The 23,556-nt window shown below is 37.5% G+C and overlaps 1 long non-coding RNA gene across 1 annotated transcript; it reads right to left on the bottom strand.

Moving 5' to 3' along the window:
• Window positions 1-7,517: 7,517 nt before the first annotated feature.
• Window positions 7,518-17,013, bottom strand: LOC107849718. The gene is made up of 2 exons (XR_001668248.2): window positions 16,562-17,013; window positions 7,518-7,811 (listed from the first exon to the last, which is right to left on the bottom strand). It is a non-coding gene; the product is annotated as an uncharacterized LOC107849718 (long non-coding RNA).
• Window positions 17,014-23,556: the final 6,543 nt, after the last annotated feature.

The following is a 23,556-nucleotide window of genomic DNA, read 5'->3' as shown; positions in this document are numbered from 1 at the left end:
GTAAGAAGCGAATTATCAACAGGGACTTGGAAGCATCGAACTTCCATTTAATAATTAATGTTGCAACAAGATTAATTTACTTGAGATAACATCCTGTTATGAAATATAAATTCCCTAAGTTCGAAAAAATTTGGTGGTTAAATGTCTAAATAGGGTGAGAAACATTTAGACATAACTTCGACGAGGATAGTCTATTGTTCCTACATACCACAAGAATCTTGAATCGTTACTAGCGTCTGTCAAATCCCAACACCTATAGTGAACATAACTCTGGTTCTCCATATCATATTGTTTACAAACACTGAAACTGAAGTCAGACATAATTATTGATAATTTCCAAGAAAAACCCATTCATAGGAACTTGCTAACTATCAGTAGATTTACTCACAAAAAACTTAAATCGACACCATATTTCGTGTGGGATTCGACCCCAATCTAATTGGGTTATATATTGACAACGATCGCTTACATTCTCATAAGAGAGGTGTAGTTTGAGCGTTATCAGTTACTCCTTGATTTACAAGTTAACGGTTATTCAATTGCATGTCTTAAAGCATGAGCCAAGGGTTTTACTATCATTTACGAACTTTAAATTGGTTGGAAATTGAAGAGAGGGATATTATTTTGTTTGTAAATGCTAAATGTGATAATCGAAAGAATTTCTTGATTCTTTTGAGAAATTTACCATCATTTGTTGAAATGTTGAAAAGACAGAATCTTTGTGTAGTTTGACATATATTTTGAAATAAGAACTTTATTGTATTTTTAAAATTTTTGGTTGTCAACTGACTTGATTGTAGTGGGAGAACTAAGCATATTATGATATGGTTGTGTATATGACTTGCAACTCTTGGTATGACTATACCAAAGCAGATAATGCCATAACAGACTTAGAACAAAATATAATTCAGATTTTATTCAAATTTTCAGAATTTTATTATTGAAAGATGCATGTTTAGAACAGACTAAAAATGGGCTTAAAGAGGGTTAGGTGGTTACCCGAAGAAGGCAAGAGTTTAGATAACTCAATGCCCAAAAAGTGTTTTACCGATACAGTTTTATTATGTCCCCATAGAGGGATTATATGCTAGCCTAGTGCCGTGGCATATCAAAATCAGAAACTCCAACCTTTATGGCAAACTTGGGTTGGGGACTTGGCCGCCGAGTCAAGGGCAGATTCCATATAGCCCGTGGAATATCAAAATTGTAGGGTGTACCACTTAGCTTAAAAGTAAGACAAAGAGTTAGGTTTTGATTTACAAAAATGTTTTGAAACTCACCAAATTATGCCCATGTATTTTCAAATGTTCTATGACGACATGTCTTTTATGTAATGCTCTCAATTATGTTATATATCAGTATTTTGTTTTTGGATTGTTTTACGTACCAGTACATTTGTATTAACCCCCTATATTTCAGGTACTGAGGCCCAGTCTAGAAGTCCTGATAAACAGTAGATTGTTGTCAGATATTCAGAGTTGGTAAGCGTCCCTTACATCAGAAGGGGTCTTGTTCACATATGTTGATCTAATTTGGTTTTAGTTCATGGTCCGACTGGGGGCCTTGTCCTGGTTTCAGATAGACTGTTGTTTCCATTTGTAGTAGAGATTTCATAAACTTGTATTAGATGGTTTACGTTTTATTAAACTTATGTCCGCATTGCTCAATCGAACTAGTAAAATGACCATGTTTCCATTTGTCTTGTTTTTCGCATTTCCTTTCAGTATATAAATTGTATATATGATTGCCAGTTAGAGAAGGGATCTCGGTCCTTTATGGTTAGGGATACCCGTCATGGCTAGGGCCTCGGTTCAGGGTGTGACAATAACACACCTTAAACCAAGATATTGATGGAGAGAAATCACCAAGACAAGCCGCAATTCAATCCTCTAGTTGTAACCCTAGCCTCCCTTGCCCAAAAGCTTTGAGAGAATTATAGTGTTTTAGAAGAGTTTCTATGTGTTAATAAATGGAATATTAGGGTAATTAACCTCCCAAGTAGATTAAAGTTATGGGACCTTAATAAGATAAATGGGGAAATGTTAGGAATAGCCCCACTTAAGTTGCACAAAATCCCGTCCTAGGGGTACGACTGACCCTCATGAGTCATACCCTCTAATTCGAGTGGTACCCTACACTCGTATCCTAGCCTCAACTTTCAGATTCAACACTGTCGAGCATACGACTCATCCAACCAAGTCGTATCCAAAGGACATGATCCGTACCCTTCATCCGTACCCCTGGCAGATTATTACCAAGGAAGATTTAGACACTATCAACCATATGAGTCCTCGGTACGACTCGTACCTTTGCTTATGGCTCATGGTGAGCCACTCATACTCAAATCCAACATAAGTAACCAAGTCTAAGATTAAGTTAAGGAACCAAATGATCCATACCCACCAATACGACTTGTACCCCTAATCATATCCATTCCAGTAACAAAAATCCATCTTACCAACACTGGTCAGCAAACGACTGGACCATACCATCCGTACCCCAATATACGGCTCGTACCCATGATTCATATTGGGTTCAGAGATCAGAATTCAAAGATATTTTCTAAGGTCCAGAAACCAAGGTGTTTCAATCTCCCCCACTAGTAACCTTTATCCCCGAATGACCGACAAGGTAGAGGTAACCACATGTACGAGTCATTTGCATTATCAAATATATTTCCAATCTTTAACAATATTTGAAAACAAAGAGGAAATGATATTAATCTTTCCTTTGATGAACTCTGAAAATAAAGATGTGTTGAAGACACATACCTTCACCTTTTCCATAGCCTGCTAAACCAAGTCAGGACTAAACATATCCGACTCACCAAGCTCAAACCAACTAATAGGAGATCTACACCTCCTACTATACAATGCCTTAAAAGGAGCCATACCAATACTAGAATGATGCTATTATTGTAACCAAACTCCACCAAAGGTAGATGCTCAACCTAATTTCCACCATAATCAATTACACAAGGCCGGAACATATCCTCCAATGTCTGAATAGTTCTCTCCATTTGCCCATCCGTCTGCAGGTGGAAAGCAGTACTCAAACTAAACTTACTCCCTAACCCTCTCTGAAAAGATTGCCAGAAGTGAGATGTAAACTGCGTACCATGATCAGAAATAATTAAAATAGGTACCCCATGTAGGTTCGCAATCTCCTGAAGATACAGCTTCGCATAATCCTCTACCGAGAAGGTAGTTCATACTAGCAAAAAGTGGGCAAACTTAGTCATCCTATCCACGATGACCCAAATCAATTCATATTGATCCCGAGATCAAGTAAGACCGTTAACAAAGTCAATATTGATCACTTTCCATTTCCACTCGAGCAATTCAATTTCTTGATACAACCCTCCATGCCTCATGTGCTCAACCTTAACTTGTTGACATACTATACACTTGGCCACAAAATCGGCCACGTCCGTCTTCATGGCATTCCACCAATAGATATCCTTGACATCATGATACATCTTAGCTGAGCAGGGATGAACAACATAGCACGATTCATGCATCTCATCCAAAACCCTTTGTCGCAAACCATCAACATCAAGAACACACAACCTCCTTTGGTACCATAAATAACCATCACCACTGATCTCAAACACCACTACCTTTTACCTCTAATGTCACTCTTAATTTTTGTAAAAATAGGATCTAACACTTGTTTTTCCTTAATCTCCGCACCAAGAAACGATTGAAAAACCTCTTGCACTATCACATCACTATCCTTGGAGTCTAAGAGACGAACTCTAAGATTAGCCATGTGGTTAATATCCTTCACTAATTCCCATTTTCCTTCCTCCACATGAACCAAACTCCCTATGAATAACCTTCTAAGAGCATCAGCAACCACGTTAGCTTTACCTGGGTGGTAGTGAAGACTCATATCATAGTCCTTGAGAAGTTTAAGCCATCTTCTCTTCTTGAAATTAAGCTCCTTTTGAGTGAACAATGCCTAAAATTAAGCCCCTTCTGAGTGAACACATACTATAGACTCTTATGATTAGAAAAGATATCCATATGCACACCATACAAATAATGCCGCCATATTTTCAAAGCAAACACAACTACCAACAGATCCAAATCATGAGTAGGATAATTCCTCTCATGCACTTTCAACTTCCTAGAAGCATAGATAATCAACTTCCCATGCTGCATCAAAACACAACCAAGCCCTACCCGAAATGCATCACAATAAACCACAAACCCATCATTGCCTTTCGACAAATTCAAAATTGGATCCGAAGTTAACTTATCCTTCAACTTCACAAAACTCTCTTTACATGCATCTGACCAAGAAAACTTGACCTTCTTCTACGTTAACTTAGGCAAATGAGTAGCTATCGATGAAAAGCTTCCCACAAACTACCTATAACACCCGGCTAAACCCAAGAAGCTCCGAATATTGGATGGAGCCATGGGTCTAGGTTGCCTCTTCACCACAACAACTTTTTACGAATCAATCATGATCCCCTTACTCAAAACAATATGACCTAAGAAAGTTACACTTGGAGGACTTGGAATACAATTGTTGATTTTTTAAGGTCTGCAACACCATGCGGAGGTGATTGCATGATCCACCTTACTCTTCGAATTAACAAAAATGTCATCAATAAACACAATAACAACAATAACAAAGATATACAAATACTGACAAAAACCCCTATTCATCAGATCCATAAATGTCGCTGGAGCATTAGTCAACCCAAATGACATTACCAAAAATTCAAAGTGCCCATATCAAGTATGAAAAGCCATCTTAAGGATATCCACCTTCCTAATCTTTAGATAATGGTACCCAAATTGAAGATCTATCTTAGAAAATAACTTGGCATCGTGCAAGTGATCAAACAGATCATTTATCCCTTGAAGAGGATATTTGTTCTTGACTATCACCTAGTTCAACTGCCTATAGTCAATAGATATCCGAAGGAAACCACCCTTCTTGTGCACAAACAACACCAGTGCACCCCATGGAGATACACAAGGATGAATAAACTCCTTATCCCGAAAATCCTTAAGTTGCTCTTTGAGTTTCTTCAACTCAACCGGTGCCATTCTATATGGAGGAATAGAAATTGGATGAGTGTCCAGAACCAAGTCAACACCAAACTTGATTTCTTTATCTAAAGGAACACTTAGAAGATCATCTGGAAAGGCATATGAAAACTCATTAACCACTGGAATTGGCTAGAAAGAAGGGCCTTTCGAGTTAGAATCTTTAACCTGGACCAAGTGATAAAGATAACCTATAGAGATTAACCTTCGAGCTCTAAGATAAGAAATAAATCTCCCTCTAGGAGAGGAAGGACCACCCTCCCATTATATAATCGATTAACCAGTGAACCAAAAGAAAACCCTACGGGTCCAATAATCTAAGGACGCATAACAAGAGTGCAACCAATCCATGCCCAGAATAATATTGAAATCCACCATACCCAACTCAAACAGATCCACCAACGACTGTTTACTACCAACAGATACCACACAGAACCTATAGACTCTTTTAGAAATAATCGAGTCACCAACTTGGGTAGAAATAAAAAGAGGATCTAAAATAACTTTCAGATCAAAACCAAAAGTTACAACCACATAAGGAGTCACATAGGAAAGAGTGGACCCTGGATCAATAAAATAATATACATCATAAGAGAAAAGTTGTAACGTACCAGTAACAATATCAGGTGATACCTCAGATTCCTGTCGGGATGCCAAAGCACACAATCTATTTCGAACAACACTAGAACTAGGAGCAGTAAAAGAAGTAGATCCCATAACATCAGGTGTAGGAGAAGAAGATAAAGCCACAGAAATCTTATTTGCCCCTATAGCAACCTTATTAACTAGAAAACCCCTGAGCCGATGGACTGCATGGCTACATTTGAAGTATTTGTCCCTTTTATCATCGCAATAACCCCAATGAGGAAGACCATAGAACTAATAAGAATAGCATGAAGAAACTGACTGACCTCCATTTTCTTAAGATTAGGCACCGTGTGCCAAAAAATTGTCACCACCTTACTGACGCTTGTCACCCACCTAGTGAATAGCACTAGCAGAAGAGTAGGAACTAGAACTCCCCCACTTCTTTTTCTGACATTTACCACCATCCTGACTATCCTAAGACTGAGTACCTCCCTGGTCAGAAAACCTACTCCTCTTGCCCTGTTTATTCCCCAAACTCTGTCTGCTTTCTCTTGTCATCCTCTATTTGTTGCATATAAATAATCAACCTAGAGATATCCATATCTCTAATTAGCAAGACAGTCTTGCTCTCCAAAATCAAATCCTGATTTAACCTAGAAGCAAACTTCCTCATTTTGCCCACATGTCAGCAACTAAATCAGGAGCATACCTTGACAATTTGTGAAACTTGAAGGCATATTCCTCGATAGACATCTTCCCTTGCTTGAGGTTCACAAACTATTCCATATTTTCTTCCCTCAACTCTTGAGGAAATAATCGATCCAAGAAGGCCTTAGAAAAAGTATCCCACAAGACTGATTCTTCTACATCACCCCTATCCGTGTTCCACTCTTTATACCAATGATATGCAATATCTTTAAGCTGATAAGCTATAAAGTTTACACTCTCCACATTTTTAGCCGGTATCACCCAAAATATCTTTTCCATTTCATCCAAGAAGCCCTATAGATCCTCCTTTACCTTCACTCCAAAAAAAATAAAAGGACCTATCTTCATAAATTTGCCAACCCTTATGGCCTCAATAGACAAAGCACTAGTCGTACCCCGCTCAACCAGAGCAGCAACCATCTGAGCAATAACATAAATAGATTGACAAAATTTTGTATTAGTTACCTTACCTTAAGGGGTACTAGTAGCGATCAGTGGAACTCTAGAACTATCAGGGATAGGACCGTGAGATAGATGATGAACCCTAGAAGTAGGATGCACCCCTTCAACATTACCCCAAATAGGATAGAAGAATATCTTTGTGTTCCACATCTATGAGACATGATCTGAAAGAGAAACAAACAAGGATTTAAGAAGATTCCAGCTTGAGAAAAAAATATGAAGAAAGTGAGACATTGCTAAATTCCTTGTAGTCTCTCCCTTATGAGTATGGCGCATTACACACCCTAAAAGAGACTCTACTCAACACGAATTTCTCGACTCCCAATTGACCATGAACCTAGGATTTGATACCAACATAACATGACCCGACCAGGGACCTTGTTGTAATGGGTATCCAAGTCTGACCAGGACCGAAGATCACTATTGTTACCCAACCCAACCTCGAGCTGCCTGCCCTGAGTTGGCAAAATTTTGAGCATGTAACAAGTAGCTTAATGGCACACATGAAGACTCCGGGATAAGATCACAACTGTGACCGATCCAACTGAATCCAACAATCCCATACTAATAATCCAACCATACCAAACCGATATTGAAATAAGGGCGATAAACTAGGCCATAACGAAAGATTTTCCAAAATATAATGTAATTAATCCCAAAATAAAATATGATGGAAAAGTAAGAAATTATGTCTGATGATGCAAGCTTCAATACCAATACCAATACCAATGCTAAGGTTGACATATATATCGATCTCGTCCATTCTAACCTATAGTAATACCACAAAGACTCTAACCAAAGGAGTAATAAAATTTGATTGGGACATGCCCCCAACCATGGCCAAAACCAATATCAAAAATAAAATCAAGTGCCTAAAAATATGCATAATATGAAATTGAGCATTCTAAAGGATGGAAGCTCACCACTTCAATCCAAATGTTGAATCCTGAGTAAATCACCATGTAGGAGGAGTAGAACAGTCGGTTCCTGTATAGCATGGGTATACAGCCGCCAGTAAATAGGTTAGCGGGTGAATGCTAGCATGAACTCAGGATAAAGATAAAATAATTCTATTTAGAAAACTAAGTAAAACCATCTACATGCATACAACCATACATATATATATAACCATGCTAGAAACGGGGACCAGGTCTAGCATGCCTTTAAAACCTTTACTTAGGCTATGTACCTTTGTCGTCCTAAACCACCCACTGGCTATATAGGTTCAGCTCCATGAGCTAAAAGGCCCCAAGTGCGTGAAGTCGCACAACTAGGGAAGAAAAATCTGGGAAGTCTAGTACATCCCCTAAAATATAGTGTGAAATTATGCATGCGATCACAAATACCAACCTTACATCGACAAATATGAGTTTCCAATTTTGGTCCCTTTGGGACATCTACCTTCCACGGCTTTGATACACATCCTGCCATTATTGCCCAATTAAAAATAATACCAAGCAACTAACCAATCCATTTACCATTTATTAACCAAGGCTATTTAGTGGTGGTATCGTCATACCAACCAAACTTGCAATTACTATCCATAGCCAACCATATATAGGTTTAAGAGGGACTTCAAAGTCCCCTTCCATTTACCATATTAATCCATATGGGGGATTTTATGTACCCCACAAGCATAACCATTTAGCCATTTTCCTTTGCAATCCATTTAAATCATGCATAATTCTTTTATCAAGTTTTAAAACAAGAAGAAGTTCCATTAAAATACTCAATGCAATGAAAACATTATTATAGGTATTTTATCAAACACATTGGGGTATAATATAACCAAAGTCAATTCCAATTACCATTAAACCATTCCCATCCAATCCAATTATCCAAAACCACCATTAATGCATATAAAAGCATAAATAAAACCATGGGAAACCATAACCAACCATTTAATATCAAAACCCCTAATTCATATTTGAAACCAAAATCATACAATCAATAAAATCATAAAAACATTTATAAAACCATGCTTCAAGTTAGAATTAACAATGAGGGGAGAGAACATGCCTTAAACCAAGATGATGATTGAGAGAAATCACCAAGACAAACTCCAAAATAATCCTATAATTGAAACCCTAGCTTCCCTTGCCCAAAATATTTTGAGAGAATTATAGAGTGTTTTAGAAGAGTTTCTAACTGTTACTGAATGGAATAATATGGTAAATAACCTCCCAATTATGTTAGAAGTTGTGAACCCTATTAGAATAAGTTGGAAAATATTTAGAATACCCCCACATAAGTTGCACAAAATCCCATCCCAGGGGTACAACTGACCCTCATGAGTTTTACCATCTAACAAAAGTGGTACCCTGCACTTGTATCCTTGCCTCAACCTTTTGATCCAACACTTTCTAGCATACGAATCATCTAACCAAGTCCTATCCAAAGCATATGATTTGTATCCCTCATCCATACCCCTAGCAAATTAATCCCAAGGAAGATTTACACATTGTCCACCATACGAGTCCTGGGTATGACTCGTACCCTAGCTTACAGATTATGGTGATCCACTCATACTCAAATCTAACTTAAGTAACCAAGTCTAAGATTAAGTTAAGAAACCAAATGATGATCTGTACAAACCAATACGATTCATACCCCTAAGTTGTATCTATTCTGGTAACCAAAATCCATCCCACCAACAAACACTGGTCAGCATACACTGGACCTCTCTATCCATACCCCAACGTATGGCTTAAACCCATGAGTCGTATTGGGTCCAGAGACCAGAATTCCAATAAATTTTATAAGGTCTAGAAACTAGTGTATTTTAGTTACATACTATTACTTGTTAGATACTATCACTAGAAACCCCTTATTTACTTTCTGTTCAGCCTGTTGAGTTTAACAAACCAGACGTATACATCCAAGTCTTCCATGTTGGTTTGAACACAACTTAGTTAGGTTACTTCACTTGGAATCGACCATTTTATCCTCAATTAGAGGTGTAGTTTGGGCATTGATCTTTAAGGTATTAGTCCTATGCTCATATTCAATCTTTTTATATTCATACCTTAATCTTTCATGTAAATTTCCTTATCGTGCAAAAGTTATCGATAATTGTCATACAGGGACAAATGATCTCAAGGGTGGATAATGTAATGCCCTGTATGTCCAGACACCTTTTTTAGAGATAGATATAAGCCTATAAGAACCTTAGAGTGAGTAATAATATCGTGGGATGAGTTTTGTACCTTTGGGGGAGTTTAGGACATAGAATGAGATCGTGAGTCACACGAGGAAGAGCGAAGTGTGGTCGCGCATCGCACAAGCTAGTGCGAGGGGCTACTACCTCAATCTCATGGTGGCCTCACGCCGACTGGGGCTTAACCCGCGATGGGCTCGCACTGCACAGAGGAAGGCCACGCCTTGGGGTATTTTAGTCTATATGCGATGAAAATCATCCTCCATTACTCTTATACACTTCCCCTAAGTCCCATTAACCCTAAATCTACAAAAAGCCTCTCTATCATTATCTTTAAGTCAAGAAGCAAGTCAATTCCATATGAGCCAATATGACCTTTAAAGTGAGTAGAATACATCAAAAGCATATCGAACACACCCTACTTTCATTACTATCACAAAGTGTGAATTTAACTATTATTTATGTATATTTTATTAGTGATTAAAAAGTTAAGGTTGAGGATTTTATGAAGAAAGCTTGATATATAATTTCTATTTTCTATACGAATGATTTTTAAATTTTTATGTGGGGTTTGAGAATGAAATGGCTATGATAACTCTTTATGTTTTGAAATTTGAATGTTAAATGGGTGAATAATTAAGTCATGATTGTAAGTCTCTTGAAAGATTGGAGTTGCATAAGAAATATAAATGTTCTCTCTTCCTTTGTATCATTGAACGTATGGTACTATGGAATTTTTGAAAAGGTTATGGGAAACTCAATTACTGTTATACTCATGATTTTAAAGGTGGAATTTCGGATTCTAAAATGTTAAATAATAATGATGTCGGCATGATATGGATGACTTTCAAGTCTTGGAATAATGATACCAAAATGTGAATGCCTTAAAAAGACTACATGGATACATATTTATGAAACATGTATTAATTGGGCTTAAAGAGAAATATGTAGTTCACTAAGAAGGCATATGTCCTTGTGACCAATGCTCGAAACCTATGTTTTATCGATATAGAGATAATCTTTCCTTAATTAGATGGCGAATTCTTATCTTAATATGAGGATAAAAATGTGGCTTTAAGCTATTGATGACTTTTGCCTAGCCTCAGTTCTTGCAATAAACATAGATTGAGGCCTTATCAATTGGGTCGTACCGGACCCATACAACCCTAGAGTTATGTAAGGTCGATGGAAAACAATGAAGTTTAGAACTAACTTTTAAATGGTAATGTCTTTATGGTTTTCATATCTTATCCCATACTTATGTAATATAAATATGAAATGAGTTTTATGATGTGCTTTATAAGAATATTTTTCCTTTTCCCCTTGGTTGCATATCAGTACTCAGCGTATTGACCGTCCTGGATGCTACATCATTTAATGATGTAGGTTTGAAGGCATTTTTTGGTGTTTTATGCAGAACTAGGACTCTCACAATATCTCTTGCGGGATAGTTGGTCGCAAGTAGTGAGCCCTCCATCCTTTGAAAGGAATTTGGTATTTTTATCCATATATTGGTCTTTCTCTCATTTTATGGTATAGTAAGGGCCATGTTACCGGATAAGGAAATTTCATTCTTAATGGTAGAAGCTTCATAGACTGAGGTGCATAAATATTTCTATTACTTATTACAAGACTTGGGTTTTGGATTTTTATTTCAGTGGAATTTCATTTTATGGGTCAGATTCCGCACTTTATTAAGATTCTGATTATGATGACATGCTAAGGGGTCTTCTTGGGCCTCCATTAGTATGGAATGACTATTACGACTAGGGCTTGGGCTTGGGTTATGACAATATGTTCCTCCAAAGACTTCCCATATATAAAGATATCATTAAAAAAACACCAAAACAAATTTCATTGATAAGGATTGAAATACTCGATTCATCAATTATTGGAAGGTGGAAAGAGAATTGATTAGCCTAAAGAGTATACCCTTGAACTCATAATGGTCCATGTGAGTCCTGAAATCAACCTCATAAATATCTTATATCTTTATTCTGATATGGTGGTAACCATCTGCCAAGACAACTTTTTTGTCTTAGCCTTCTTGTGTTCATAATTAAGGGCATAGTCTGAGGGGACTAGGCTCAAGCTTTGATATAGTCACTGATCCTTCTAAAGACTTAATATCATATTGCTCTTCTATCTTCACTTTTTTGTTATGATTATGATCTTGCTTTTAGAAGCTTCAATTGTCTTTTCTGGCATTCTAGCTTGTTATATTGCAAGATTGAGAGTAGCTATCATGAACATCATCACAACATATTTAATTTTCACCTTGGCATCCCCCCACAAATCTTGACAAAAAATGAGAATCCATTTAAAGTAGTATTCTACTTAACATTTATGCTTTCATATCCTCAAAGTCACCAAATATTCTTAATATTTCAAGTTTGAGTGAGCTTGTTAATTATTCAAGTACATCTTCTATCATAATATCTCTAACTTAACACATAATTCTTACTTGTACTTAGTCCAAGCCACCACAACCCTACTTAGAAATTATGAGATGTACCATGTTTCAGCATCAACATTCAACTATACTGCAGCCCCACCCACTATTATATTCTCGGTACCCACACAAGTTAAAATACCTACGAACTTTCAAAGTCATACCTAAGGTATTGTCCTTCAAATCATCGCAGTTCCCATTTAGGAGGTGGAATAGTCATCGATGGAGACCTAACTAGTATGCCATCTGGCCCTGGTACAAGTAACAAAAATCTATCTCCTAGTGGTTGAGCACCTTTAAGCTCTTAATTTGGTCTCCCCTCAAGGTTTGTTAGTCAATCAATGATTTGCTCCAGGGTTCCTTGAATGTCATTCTAAGCCACCAGCACTCCCCTATGTTTTTCAACTTGTTCTTTTAGTTATTTATCATGATATAATAAATTTTCATCCATGAGCTTCATTTGGGTTCCCTCTATTCCATGTTTGACTTTACAGGTTGCACATTTATGGCTCCAGCGCCAATTATTATGATCTCAAATCACACAAATTAACAAAAATAAAAATAAAAATTATAAGAGTTTTGGGATATTTTTCTATTTATATAAACCAAAAAATGGAACTACAACCATAACAAAACTAATAAAAATGGGAGAATGGTATAACAATGAAAGAAGTGAGAATCAGATCTAAAGAAATATTTGGAAGGAATTTGCAAAAAAGAAGAGAGAGCTAGAGAGTGGAAAGAAGAGAAGAGTTTGTTATACTATTAAAATTTTGGATGTCTCTTATCTCTTTCCTTTTCATTACTTATACCCAGCTTAATCAATATCAGTAATTTGGCTTCAATAAAAACGACTTAAGCCAGGACCTATTCAATTATTACTATTTATTGTCTCCACTTCTTTTATTTAAGTCGACTAGTCAAGATGGTGTAATGACTTAATTTTTGGTGATTTTTGTGAATTATTCATTTCTATGTGATTTGATAATTTTATCCCTCCGAGTGGTTGCTTTGTGTAACTTCTAGGGTCTGGGGATGATTGGAATAGTTCTCAATGCGTTTCGATGTGATTTATGCGAGTCTATGGTTTTTGGCGGTTAAAAGGATCACTATAGAATTTGTAAATGAGAAAGGATCACTATAGACTTTGTGACTAGGTTTCCTTGTACTTCTCATGGTTTTGATAGTGTTTGAGTCAACCTCGATCAATTGACTAAATATGCTCCTTTCATTTTGGTTCATGTTTTTTTCAGCACTAAGAGGTTGACCCGTATCTATATTCCAGAGATAGTTCATCTCCATAGTGTGTCAGTGTCTATCATTTTAGATTAAGGTTCAGTGATCATATCATATTTTTAGAAGACTTTTTAGAAAGAGTTAGGTAGCTGGGTTGATCTTAGCACAAATTTCACCCCCAAATCGATGGTCCATCAAAGTGAGCTATTCAGGTTTTAGAGGATATGCTCCACACTTATTTTATAGACTTTGGAGGTCACTGGGAGAAACATCTATCTTTTGAAGAGTTTGTGTATAATAATAGCTACCATTCTAATATTGAGATGGCTCTTTTCAAGATTTTATATGGTAGCATTGTCGCTCTCTATTTGGTTGGTTTGAGGTTTCTAAGATTATACCTCGAGGTACATAATTGCTTCATAAGTCTTTGGATAGATTTTGGGTCATTCATGATAGACTTCAAATGGCTCAAAGTAGGGAAAAGTGTTTTACGGATCATAGACTTCATGCCCAGAGATTCAGTGTTGGTGATCAAATCTTCCTTCGTGTATCGCCCATGAAGGTCTTAATGAGGTTTAGGAAGAGGGGAAAGCTTAGCCCTAGGTAAATTGGACCTTTTTAGACTCTTTGGACTATTAGGGATAAGGCTTATGAGTTAGCATTGCCCCCAGATTTATCAGCTATCCATCCAGTTTTTTATGTTTCCATGCTTTGGTGTTACATTTTGGATGAGTCTCGTGTAGTTCATTGGGATTCAATCTATTTTGATAAGAGGTTGACATTTGTTGATGAGCCCATCTCTATTCTAGCCAGGGATATTACACGATTACGTTCCAGAGATATTCCAGTGGTTATGGTCCAGTGGAGACATCGACTTATAGATGAGGCTACTTGGGAGGCCGAGTCTGATATACATGGTAGTTATCATCATTTTTTCACTAATTCATGTATTTTCTTTAGCTATAGTTTGAGGACTAACTAGATTCTTATGGTGGATGATGTAATGACTTGATTTTAGGCAATTTTTTTTGAATTATTTATTTTTATGTGATTTAACCATTTTACCCCTACCCGTGGTTGGTTTGTGATATTTTTGGGATGTGGGCATGATCGGCATGGTTTCCAATGTATTTTGGTGTGATTTGTGCAAGTTTGTGATTTTTGGTGATTAAAAAGGCTTTGTAGTTGATTTCGATCAATATTTGTTGTTTTATGTGTCGGACGGCAAAACAGACTGTGGCAGCAGATAATGTCGATTTTAGGTTGGTAACATTATTGATGTAGTTTTACGGATTTTGTATCTCATTTCGATCCTTAGTTTAGAAAGTTGTGAAATTGAGTTACGGGGGTCAATTTTGTGAAAATAAAACTTTTTTGAAAATATAATATCGCCTTTGAGTTCGGAGCATGAATTTAGTAGGCAGCATAGTTCACTTGTATTTTTAGAATTCTAGATAAATCTTGAGGGGTCTGCATTCCAAGTCTCCAACTCATGCATTGAAACTAGTGTTACCGCTAAAGAGGCCCTTTGGGCGCTTTAGCAGCCATATGGCGCTTAAGTGACTCTGCCATGCCTAGCTAGTTCCACTTTAGCGGCAAGTTGGCCGCGAAAGCGCTAGCCACTTTAGCACCACTTGTCTGCTTAAGTGGCCTGGAATCAGTGCAAGTACCACTTTTGCGGCACTTGGGCGCTTTAGCGGAGCGACCCAAGGCCCGCTTTAGCATTACATGGGTAATATATACATCATGTTCTAGATTTTTTTTCATAATTTATGATACTTTGAGCTTTGATTTTGAGTTCTTGAGCGATTTCTTCTATTTTAAAGCTTGGATAAGCTTCAAATCCTATTTCAATTATTTTTCTTCAATTTTTGTCATTTAAATCTTATTAAAACTCGATTTTAAAAGTGGAATTTAAGGATTTTGGCTCGAAAGGCTTAAATTAGTAATTCTTCGATTTAAACCTCAATTTTAAATCATTTTCACTTCATTTTTCTTCTATGGATTCCTTTGATCATGGGTGATATATTTTGAGCTAAAATTTTGATTTCACCCTTATTTTTTGAAAACCCATTTTGGGGGTCCATTTTGACCCCAATTCAAAAATAGGCAATACTGGTATCGTTGGCTTCCTTTTAACGCGTATATTCTATATTTGTATATTTTAGTTGATTTGAGTGCATTTGTGAAGGGAAGGCTCCGTGTTGAAGGCTTTCGGATATGATTTTCTTCATTCAAGATAAGTTCTGACTTAACTTTCTTCAGACTGGATTGGGTAGTTACTACTGATATAAAAACATGTTATGGGTGTGGAAAATAATCATGCATATGGCTTTATTACTATTTTGTGCCCGTGTGGGGGCCTATGTTGTTATATGTTGGTTTTGAGATATTATTTGCTATGTGTGATAATGTGTGATCTTATGTAATATTTTTGGCCTGGTATTTATATAATTAGTTGTTCTTTTCTTGGTGGAAAATATCTAAGTTGGTATTTATGTGGTATTAAGTGGCATATCATTGTTTATCTTACTCTATTGGTCCATGGACTGTGACAACCTGAACCAGGGTCTGGCCGTGACGGATATCTCAAGTCTGTCGAGGATCGAAGACCACCCCTATTGCCTAGTCAAATAGATCATAACATACCTAGCAGCGGATGAATTTCTAACATATAACAAGATAGAAAATAATAAGTTCAACATCTAAGAGTGTCAACATCAATACCCAATCCACAATAATATCCACAAAAACCTCTACTAATCCAAAAAAAACAAATGTCGGGATATGCCCCCGAATCTGACAATGATAATGTTAAAGTGAACTCTTTAATTCTAGTCTATAAAAGAAAATCAATGAAATGATCAAGTATTTCAAAAAATGAAAGCTCACCATTTCACCACAAACGACCGACAAATCGAGCCGATCTACCTAACGTTGCGCAGGAAAAGTAGAATTGCCTTTGAACCCTTCATCAACCAAAACATAGCCATTAATGCCTTAAAAAACTCACATTCATTGTTTATCCAACTATGCAATGCAACAGTCTAAGTGGGTAAGTCAAATCGTGTGACAAAATCCATAATCCAAGCCATTTACACGCGTAGGTTGAGTGAACACAATTTTTCAAACCAACTCCAAGTTCAAAACATCAATTTGGGGGAATGCCTCGACCCCCATTCCAATACCCACACCCATGCACCCCATTAGTTCAAAACATAAATTTCCAAGCATGAATAACTCATAAAAATCATGGAAAAACGATACAAGGATCAACTATATCAAAACCCACATTCAAATCCATAGAAATAAATTATTTAAAACACATGTTTTCCATGGAATAAGAATTGAGAAAGAGTAACATGCCTGGAAGTATCATAATTATGGAGAGAAATTACCATTGAGAGCCCTAATTGATCAACTTCTTGGAAACCCTAAGTATCTTGACCTTGGAGAATTTAGAGAGTTTAAGAGAGAGTCTATGATTCCTCACTATGTGGGAATACACTGGGTATGTTGTTGTTGTTGTTGTTGAGAGAGAGTTTATGATTGATAATGGTTTGAAATAATGGCCCCAAGGTGTTATATGTAAGGGGGACTAAGTGGGTAAAGGGATAAATGTCCAAAGTTCCCTTAATTAAAAGCTAATTATTGCCAGTGACTAAGGGTCACTATAAGACTCGTAAGGACACATTACGACTCATCACCACAAGTTATAGTCAAGACAGTGGCTGAAGAACCCATCTCTGGTGACCCTACGATTCACTCCATACGACTCGATGGGTGACCCTACAACTCAAAGGGTCCAAGTCGTAATTAAGAGGGAATATTTTAAGCAACACACTAGTTTGACTACGGATAGGACTATACGACTCGTATAGAGTCTTTACGGCTCATTAGGAGCCACTCGTAATCACAACAGTAACTTAGGAAACCTCTCACTAGATACCTTTTGATTGGGGTCCTATGACCCGTGATGACACCCTACGACTCGTAAGGAGAGTCGTAGTCAGGGTAGTAAGCTTAAAAACTCATAAATTTTTCAGGGACCTTAAATTTGGGGTGTTTCATTCTCCTTCCCCCCCCCCCCCCCCCCCCCCCCCCCCCCCCCCTCCCCCCACAAATCATTCATCCTTAAAAGATGGGACAAGGTATTCATTAGAACGATTTAACACGAAACACATCCACAGTTACCTTTAACAAAGACAGAAAACAAAAATATCAAGGAATACACATACCTCAAGCATGAATATCGCAACGACAAACAAGAACGAATATCTGGACTTCATGTCCTCTTCGAATTCCCAAGTATCTTCTTCAAACTTTTGGCTCCTCCAAAGAACTTTCACAAAAGCCACATCCTTAGTCCGCAACCGACGGACTTGCCGATCCAAAATCTCAACAAGGCTTCCACATACAACAAATAGTCTGAAACACCAACCTTTCCAACGGAACGACCAAGAAAAGATCACCCACACACCTCTTTAACATCGAAACATGAAAAACTGGGTGAACGGAGCCCAAATAAGGAGGAAACTCTAACTCATAAGCCATATTACCCACTCTCTTCAAAATCAAATATAGACCCATATAACGGGGACTGAGCTTTCCCCTTCTTTTCGAACTGCCTCACTCCCTTCAAGGAGACACTTTCAATAACACCAATCACCGACTATGAATTCCAACTCCCTTTGCCTCATGACCGTATAGGACTTTTGGTGACTTTGGGCAGTTTTAATCCTATCGCAAATCACCTTCACTTTCTCCATAGCCTGATGAACCAAATCAGGACCGAACAACCCAATCTCGCCAACCTCAAACCACCCAATAGGAGAACGACATCTCCTACCATACAAATCCTCAAATGGAGCCATCACAATGCTAGAGTGATAACTATTATTATAAGCGAACTCGATGAGGGGAAAATGATCAACCTAACTACCACCAAAGTCAATCACACAAGCCCAAAGCATATCCTCCAATGTCTATATAGTCCTCTTCGCTTGTTCATCTGTCTGAGGGTGGAAAGCGGTGCTAAGGTTCACCTTAATTCCTAGAACTCTCCGAAATGAGCGCCAAAAGTAAGATGAGAACTGAGTACCTCGATCAGATATGATAGAAACTAGAGCACCATGCAACTTAATGATTTCCTGAATGAACAACCTTGCATAATCCTCAGTATAGAAATTAGTCCTCACAGGTAGGAAATGAGCGGACTTGGTCATCCTATCCATGATGACCCAAATCGAATAAAACCGACTACACAACCACGAAAGACTAGTAATAAAATCCATATTAATCACCTCCTACTTCTACACAGGAAACTCAAGTTCTTGAAATAATCCACCAAGTCTCAAGTTCTCCACATTTACTTGCTGACAAACCATATATTTGGCCACAAAATTGGCCACATTCCTCTTTACATTATTCTACCAATAGATCTCCTTCAAATCATGGTACATTTTAGTAGAACCGATGAGCAGTGTACCTCAATTCATGAGCCTTAGCCAAGATCCTCTATCACATCCTATTAACATCAGGAACTCATAGTCTGCCTTGGTACCTCAAGATACCATAACCACCAATCTCAAAAGTCATCACCCTCTAGTAACCCACATCATCATTAATCTACATCAAGATAAGATCCAACACATGTTTTTCCTTCACCTCAACACCCAAAGATGACTTCACCACCTATTGCACAATCGTACCTCTATTCTCGGAGTCTAAAATATGAATTCCAAGGTTAGACAATCGACGAATATCCTTCACCAAACCTTGATTCTCCTCATCAACATAAGACAAGCTTCCCAAGGACAACTTGCTAAGAGCATCATCAACCACATTAGCTTTGCCTAAATGATATTGGAGTCTCATGTCGTAGTCCTTGAGCAACTCAAGTCATCTCCTTTTCCTGAGATTCAACACCTTCTAGGTGAACACATACGGCGAGCTCTTATGATCAGAATTGTTGGTTTTTTAAAAGAAAGATAGGGCAGCGAAAAGGGGGTTAAAATGACTTTCTTTGAATTGAAATGACTTTCAAGCTTTCAATAAGCTTTCAATGGCTTTTCAATAATTTTATTAAGCATTAAGTGGCTTTAAATAGCCAACAAACCATAAAAAGTTGTATAATTTAAAATTTAAAACAATCTAAATTATCTCAACAACAAAACAAACTAACAAATATTTAAAATTTAAATTCATCTTAATCTAAATAACTTATTTTACTAAAAACTAGTGCAGTAACTTAAAGCAATTTCCAACACTCCTCTTTTGCTTTAGTTGCTGTGATTTTAAAAACTGTTCCTCCTCAATTTTCGCTCTGGCAGTGGATGCTGAATTTTTCATTTTTTTTGAACTTGCACATCTTTTTTATATTCGTCTTTCTCTTTTTTCTTTTTCTTCTTTTGATTCTTTGTTGAAAAAATATCAACAATCTTGTGTTGTTTGGAAATACTTTCATAGACTTAGCAAAATAATGTAAGGATTTTTCATTCATCAAAACATCACAACATCACATAAAGCATTGGTTTCAAGATATGATTTTTTCACAGAAAAATTTGATTATTTATGTCTATGAAAATTTTTGGGGCATTCAAAGAGAGACTGTTGTCTAACATCTTTTTGATTGAAAATAGCCCAACGTTTTGAAAATAAACATGGGTTGAAAATGGTAGCCCTGATGGGTTAAAATGGGTAGCTCTGACGGGTTAAAAAGGTGGCCCTTATGGGTTCAAAATGATATGGTAGCGCTTTGGAAGAACTCACAGATCCCGTAAGATCAATAAAGCTCTTTGATACCACTGTTGGTTTTTTTAAAAAAAAAAAGACGGGGCAGCGACAAAGGGGTTAAAATAACTCTCTTTGGATTGAAATGACTTTCAAGCTTTCAATAAGTTTTCAATGGCTTTTCAATAATTTTATTAAGCACTAAGTGGCTTTAAATAGCCAACAAAACATAAAAAGATGCATAATTTAAAATTTAAAACAACCTAAATTATCTCAACAACTAAACAAACTAACAAATATTTAAAATTTAAATTCATCTTAATCTAAATAACTTATTTTGCTAAAAACTAGTGCAGTAACTTAAAGCAATTTCCAACAAGAATAGATGTCAACATGAACTCCATACAAGTAGTGGCGCCAGATCTTCAAAGCAAAAACCACGCCCAATAACTCTAAATCATGAGTCGGATAGTTCATCTTATGCACCTTTAACTGCCTAGAAGCATACGTCACCACCTTACCATTTCAATCAGAACAAAACCCAATCCCACACGGGACGCATCACAATAAACCACAAAGACATCAGTACCCTCGAGCAGGGTCAAAATAGGAGCAAAAGTTAACCTATCCTTCAACTTCTCGAAACTACCATCATAAGCATCATACCATAGAAACTTCACTTTTTTCTGAGTCAACTTAGTCAATGGGGCAGCAATAGAAGAGAAACTTTCGACAAACCTCCTATAATAATCGGCTAAACCCAAGAAACTTAGAATATCAGTTAGAATCGTGGGTCTAGGCCACTTCTTAACCGCTTTAACTTTTTGTGGATCCACCATGATCCCTTCTCTAGAAACAACATGACACAGAAAGGTAACAGCATTCAACCAGAACTCACACTTGGAAAATTTAGCTTACAATCATTGATCTTTCAAGGATTGCAACACAATATAAAGGTGATTGGCATGATCCGCCTCGCTCTTGAAATACACCAAAATATCATCAATAAACACAATTACGAACAAACTCATAAACTGGCAAAATACACAGTACAAAAGATGTATGTCACTGATGCATTAGTCAAACCAAAGAACATTACCAAAAACTCAAAATGACCATACCGAGTTCGAAAGTCAATATTAAGGGATATCCACCTCCCTAATCTTCAACTGATGGTAATCCGATCGAAGATCAATTGTAGAAGTGTACTTAGCACCCAAAAGCTAGTCGAACAGATCATCAATCCTCGCAAGAGGGTACTTATTCTTCAAAGTCACCTTATTCAATTAACGGTAATCTATACACATCCGAAGGAACCCATCCTTCTTACGTATGAATAGAACAGGAGAACCCCACAGGGAGACACTAGTATGAATAAAAATCTTATCAAGTTCTTTTGACTGCTCCTTAAGCTCTTTAAACACAGCAAGAGCCATTTTATAGGGAAGGATAGACATAGGACAAGTGTCCGAAAGAAGTTTTATCCCAAATTCAATTTTCCTATTGGGGGGACACCAGAAAGATCATAAGGAAATACCTGGGGAAACTCACAGACCACAGGGACATATTAAAAAAAAGGACCATCCAAGTTAGAATCTTTAACTCAAATCAAGTGATAGAGACACCCCTTGGAAATCAACTTTTGGGCTCTAATATAAGAAAAGAACCTACCACTAAGCACTAAGGATCTACCTTCCCACTCAATCACCGATTATTTGGGAATTGGAAACTGACCCTTCGGGTCTGACAATCAAGACACACATAACATAAATGGAGCCAATCCATTCCAAAGATCACATCAAAGTCTAACATATCCAACTCAATCAGATCCAGTAGTGTCTTCCTACCACATATAGATACCACACAATCCCTATAGACTTTTCTAGCCACAATAGAGTCACCCACCAGGGTAGACATGGAAAAAAGATCTAGAATACTCTCAAGACCAAAACCAAAATGGATAGACACATAAGAGGTCACATAAGAAAGGGTAAACCCGGGATCAAGCAGACTACATACATCACGAGAGAAAAGTTTTAGCGCATCAATAACAACATCAGGAGAAGTGTTAGAATCCTGATGGGTGGCAAGAGCAGACAGACAATTCCGACCAGTGTTGCAGCCAGAAGTAGAACCCTTTGGTGTAGGGGCTGAAGAAGCAGCAATTGGGACCTTATTAGCCCCAATAGAAACATTGCCTAAAGGATAGTTCCTCTTAATGTAGACAAGCTGGCCACATATGAAAGACTTGTTCCTCCCCTCATCACAAAATCCATGATGCAAGTGTCCACAAAATCTTCAAGGAGCATGTGATCGAGCTGACTGAGCCCCACTGGCCTGAGATTTGGCACCTTGTGCCTTGAACCCACTATTGCTCTGAAAGCGACAATCACTGAATGGCCTAAGATATGGAGCAGTAGCTGTAGAATAAGAACCATAACTCTTCCACTTCTTCTTAGACCACTGTCTTCCATCTTTACCCCTATTTTACTGGCCTCCACCCTACTTAGAATATCGGGATCTCTTACTTTGCCTCTCCCGAAGCTTGACTTGTTTTTTATTTTCATCTTCAACCTGTTGCATATACAGCACAAGCCTAGAGATATCCATGTCACTATTCAGCAAGGTGGCCTTACACTCTAACACCAAGTCTCGAGACAAGCTCAAAGCAAACTTCATCATCTTAGCCCTCACGCTGGATACTAGCTCAAGAGCATAACTGGACAACTGATGAAACTTCAAAGAATACTCCCTCGCAGTCATCTTGTCTTGCTTCAAATTCCTAGACTCCTCAGTTCTTCGCTTTTCTTAACTTCTGAGGAAAAAGGCAATCAACAAAAGCATCCGAGAAATTTTCCCATAATGCCAACTCTATATTATCACTCTTAGACTAATCTCACTCCTCATACCATTGATATACCACATCCTTCAGCTGGTATGCAGCAAACTCCACACCCTCAGTGTCAGAAGCATGCATCACACGAAAAATCTTCTCCATCTCATATATAAACCCTTCAGGATCTTCCTCAACCTTAGAGCCAGTAAAGGTCAAAGGATTAAGCCTCATAAAATGGCCAACCCTAGTGGCCTTAGAAGAACTACAGCAGTGCCAACAGGACCCGACTGACATGACTGAGATGTTATTTATTGGGTCA

Source organism: Capsicum annuum, chromosome 12, assembly GCF_002878395.1.
Source record: "Capsicum annuum cultivar UCD-10X-F1 chromosome 12, UCD10Xv1.1, whole genome shotgun sequence".
NCBI lineage: Eukaryota > Viridiplantae > Streptophyta > Magnoliopsida > Solanales > Solanaceae > Capsicum > Capsicum annuum.
The sequence above is the reverse complement of the archived record's forward strand: the minus strand, read 5'-3'. Positions and strand labels throughout refer to the sequence as shown.